The sequence below is a fragment of the Prunus persica genome, chromosome G7, assembly GCF_000346465.2.
Source record: "Prunus persica cultivar Lovell chromosome G7, Prunus_persica_NCBIv2, whole genome shotgun sequence".
Taxonomy (NCBI): Eukaryota; Viridiplantae; Streptophyta; class Magnoliopsida; order Rosales; family Rosaceae; genus Prunus; species Prunus persica.
Window position 1 is genome coordinate 7,194,994 of NC_034015.1, and position 5,479 is coordinate 7,200,472.

The following is a 5,479-nucleotide window of genomic DNA, read 5'->3' on the forward strand; positions in this document are numbered from 1 at the left end:
CTAAAGGACACTGCAACTCTGCAGGACTCTATCTACAATTCAAGTCAATATTCTACAATTTATATTACTGTTGTATTGATTCAATTACATTTGTATAAAATATATTTCGTTTGTTTTTATTATTATGTTATTTGGTTTTGTTCTGATTATTCTACAGCAATCTTTAGACAGTATTATGGAACAATTAGGAAGTAAGACCTCTTATGCTGAAAAGCCTGAGAAATTCAAAGGCACTGACTTCAAACTTTGGCAACAGAAGATGTTGTTCTATCTGACAACATTAAATCTAGCCCACATTCTCATACAGGATGCCCCTGTGTCGAATGAGAATCCTGCAACCAGAGAGACTGTCGCTGCAATTGATGCATGGACACAATCTGATTTTCTGTGCAGGATCTAAGAAATTTGTTGTAGGTAGATTTCTGGATTTCAAGATGGTAGATTCCAAACCTGTTGTCAGACAAGTTGAAGACGTCCAGAAAATTATCCATGAGATTCTTGCTGAAGGCATGAAGATCAATGAATCTTTCCAGGTGGTGTCCTTGATTGAAAAACTTCCACCAAACTGGAAAGAATTCAAGAGTTATCTAAAGCACAAGAGAAAGAAGATGAGTATTTGAGAGAAAAACTTAGATATAACATCAGGAGAGGTGTCTTTTGGACTTGAACCTACCCTTGTAAATACTTATCGGATTTACTAAGTGACTCAGTGAATATAAAATCTTGAACTGTTCACCTTTGTAGTAAAACGAGACAACAAGTATCACATATGTTACATCTTAACATACCACTTATTCATACGTTTGTGTTCATTTTGGTCCTGAACAAATCCTGGATTCATAGGAGCTTTAGAGAATTTAGCCATCTCATTCTCATAAATGCGACCCCACATTTACTCCTACATAGGTAATGTTGACTAAGAATAGTCTGCTCTATTCCTCTTGATTTCAAGAAATCAATATCATTAAACTTTCGTACCCTAATAGACTTCTTGCAGACAACACACTTCTTTCCATCATAGGAATGAGATCTAAGTGTGTTAGCTCTTTTGAATTATGCCTAACCAGTTTGCCTATTGAACCTAGACCATGGGATCTCCAATCAGCTAGGTTAGGTTTCCATTAGGCCGATACATTTATTGAATTGGCTTTAATCCCATTCCCCTTGATGTTAATTTAATTTGCTCTCTTGACAAGCCTTTTGTAAGCGGATTCGCAAGATTTTGTCTTGACTTTATATAGTCAATAGAAATTATTCCATTTGAGAGCAACTGTTTGATTGTATTATGCCTTCGTCTAATATGTCTAGACTTTTCATTGTATACATTATTTTTGGCTCTTGCTTGAGCAGCCATTCAATCACAATGTATACAAATAGCCGTCATAGGCTTAGGCCAAATAGGAATATCCTCCAAAAAATTTCTTAGCCACTCGGCTTCTTCACCAACTTTATCTAAAGCTACAAATTCCGATTCCATTGTTGATCGGGCTATGCAAGTTTGTTTACTAGATTTCCAAGATATGGATGCTCCTCCTAGTGTAAAAACATATCCACTAGTGGAACATGTTTCTAAATCATTAGAAATCCAATTGGCATCACTATATCCTTCTAGTACTTGAGGATATTTGGTATAGTGTAATCCATACTCCAAAGCGTAATTCAAATATTTCAAAACTCTAATCAATGCTTCCCAATGATCATGTCCTGGATTACTTGTATACCTACTAAGTATACTCACAGAATAGGCTATATCAGGTCTTGTACAATTCATAATGTACAAAAGACTTCCAATGATTTGTGAATATTTCTTTTGTGAAATAGATTCACCTTCATTCTTCTTTAATTTGCAACTTGCATCAAAAGGTGTTACAGCATGATTACTTCCAAAATGACCAAACTTTCTAAGAATAGTTTACATAATGGGACTGTGTTAATATATAACCATCTGAATTTCTTTTAACTCTAATTCCAAGAATCACATCAGCAAGACCTAAGTCTTTCATGTCAAAACTGGAGTTTAACATTTTCTTGGTAGAGTTAATTATGTCCTTGTTTGTCCCAATTATGAGCATGTCATCTACATACAGACACACTATAACACATGCGTTCTTATGTGTCTTGATATAGACACATTTATCACATTCATTTATTTTAAAACCATGTTTCATCATAGTATGGTCAAATTTTTCATGCCATTGCTTTGGAGCTTGTTTTAGTCCATAGAGAGACTTTACAAGTTTGAGAACTTTTTGTTATTGACCTTTTACTACAAACCCCTCGGGTTATTCCATATATATTTCCTTATCCAACTCTCCATTTAAGAAAGCAGTTTTTACATCCATTTGATGTATTTCTATATCATAAATTGACGCTATAGCAATCAACATCCTTATTGATGTTATTCTTGTCACGGGTGAGTATGTGTCAAAGAAATCTAAGCCTTCCTTTTGACGGTATCCTTTGGCTACCAAACGAGCCTTATACTTATCAATTGTACCATATGCTTTTAATTTCTTCTTAAAGATCCATTTGTATCCAATTGGTCTATTACCAGGTGGTAAATCAACCAATTCCATGTATGATTTTGCATAATGGATTCAACGGCGCTTCTCCATTGCGAACTCCCACAATGCGGATTTGTTATGGAGTTGAATTTTTGACCGTGCGATTGATTTGAACGGTTCACATCTATTCTTCCTCTTCCTGAGTTCACTCCTCTCTCCTCTCTCCTCTTTCTTTTTTCTTTCCTTTCCTTCTCTCTTCTCTCTCCCCTGTCCCTTTCCTTCTCTCTATTTTTTCCTTCTTTCTCTCCTCTAGTTTTCTTCTTTCTTGTCATCTGGCGATTTTTTTTTTCTACTCCTCTCTTCTGGCTAATTGGCTCTTTTTTTTCCGTTATCTCCAACAACATTAATTTTTGCTATTGCTATCTGAAGAGAGAAGTTCCCGGAATAAAAAGAACACCACGAAGTCCTCTACTATAATTCTGCCATCAACAGATATCAAGAAAGCAATCTCATATTCTTTCCTACATGTAGACCACTGTATTTACTCTAGATATCAAGGAAGCAATCTCAAATTCTGCCCTCTTTGATTCACTCACAGCAGCTAGATCGACCAAAAAACAGAGGAGAGGAGGGAGCAAATGGGTCTGTGACAATTAGTGTTGCCGAAGATAAAGGAAAAAAAAGAGCCAACTAGCCAGAAGAGAGAAGAAGAAAAAAAAATCGCCAGATGACAAGAGAGAAGAAAACTGGAGGAGAGAAAGAAGGAAAAAAGAGAGATAAGGAAAGGGAGAGGGGAGAGAGAAGAGAGAAGGAAAGGAAAGAAAAAAGAAAGAGGAGAGAGAGGAGAGAGGAGTGAACTCAGGAAGAGGAAGAATAGATGTAAACCGTTCAAATCAATCGCACAGTCAAAAATTCAACTCCGTAATAAATTCGCATTGTGGGAGTTCGCAATGGAGAAGCACCCATGGATTCAATCTCACTATTGATTGCTTCTTTCCAAAATGGAGCTTCTGGACTTGATATCGCCTCTTTATATGTTTGAGGCTCAGCTTCAACTATCATAGTCAAGAAATCTGGTCCAAAATCTTTTGGTATTCTTGTCCTTTTACTTCTTCTAGGTTCTTGATTTTGTTCATTTTCTTGAACACTAGATGAAGTAGAATTACCATCATCTATTCCTGAATTCTCGTTTATTCTAGAATCATCAATAGTTCTTTTTCTATTGATATTGGACATTCGTTGTTTATAAGGAAAAATGTCCTCAAAGAATATTGCATCCATAGATTCTAGTATTGTATTCACATGTATATCAGAAACATCATAATGAAATACTAAAAATCTATAAGTAGCACTACTGGATGCAAATCCAATGAAGACACAATCTATAGTTTTGGGTCCAAGTTTAGTTCTCTTTGGCAAAGGAACTTGAACTTTTGCTAGGCAACCCCACACTTTGAGTGTCTTATAACTTGGTAACCTTCCTTTCCATACTTCATATGGTGATTTGTTACTCGTTTTATGTGGAATTCGATTTAAGATTGTATTTGTAGTTAGTAAGGCTTCACCCCACATATTACGTGGAAGCCCAGAGCTATTCAACATAGAATTTATCATGTCTTTTAATGTCCTATTTTTCCTTTCAGCAACACCATTTTGTTGCTGTGTATAAGGAGCTGTTGTTTGATGAATTATTCCATTTGTGGCACAAAATTCAGCAAATGCAGTGGATTCATATTCCTCTCCTCTATCTGATCTTAGGACTTTAATTTTTCTGTTGAGTTGATTCTCAACTTCAACCTTATATGTCTTAAACATATCCAAAGTCTCATCTTTGCTATGTAATAAATATACATAACAGTACTTGCTGCAATCATCAATGAAAGTCACATAATATTGCTTTCCTCCACGACTTGACGTTGATTTAAAATCACACAAATCACTATGAATTAAGCCTAGCAATTCATTGGCCCTATTATGTACAGATTTAAAACTTTGTCTAGCAAATTTAGATTCTATACATGTTTCACATTTAATATTTTCAATAGAATCTAACTTAGGCAGCAATCCTAAATTATACATTCTATGTAAGGAACGAAAATTAACATGTCATAATCTAGTATGCCATAACGTAGAAGAAGAGTCAACCATATAAGCAGAAGCCTTATTTATATTATTATTGATAGAATTGGCAGATACATTAAGTTGAAGGAACCTCAGCAAAACCAAAATTCAATCCCAAAAAGAACAAGAAGAACTTTGTTCCTGGAGCAAAAGGAAAAGACTTCAAAAAGATTAAAGGAGCATGCTGGGTTTGTAAGGAAAATATAATCTTGAATCGAATAGTGCTCTTAAGAGAATTCATACCACTGTTCGCCAGAAATCAAAGTCACTGTGCTTAAGCTTTAATTTAAGATAGTTTAATCCTAGTGGACAGACTCCTATTGAACTACAAGCATAAGGGTAGAAGAGAAATACTGTCTAAAAGACACTGCAACTCTGCAGGACTCTATCTATAATTCAAGTCAGGATTTTACAATTTACATTACTGTTGTATTGATTCAATTATATTTATATAAAATATATTATATTTGTTTTTATTATTCAGTTATTTTGGTTTTATTCTGATTGTTCTACAACATATTTTTGATAAAAACTCTTTGTTTAACCATATAGTACTTCACACAAGCAAGTCTGGCGGGCCATGTCTGGGTTTTGACCCCTACCCGTTTTAGAGATGACCCAATCAGCTGTCTGTCGCACAAGCATATGCAATTAAACCTACAACTCATCCTCAATGCCGCATACGACCAAGCAAGTACAATTTCATTTGTCTTTTTTTTCTTTCCCACTTGATAATTAATTATTATTGTTTTTCATAACAAAACGAACTGACCACTGAAAAAACAAGAAAAAATGAGAGCCCTTTTCTGATCTCTCCCACGTAGTGGGATTTGGGAGCACCCAAAGGGCAAAGA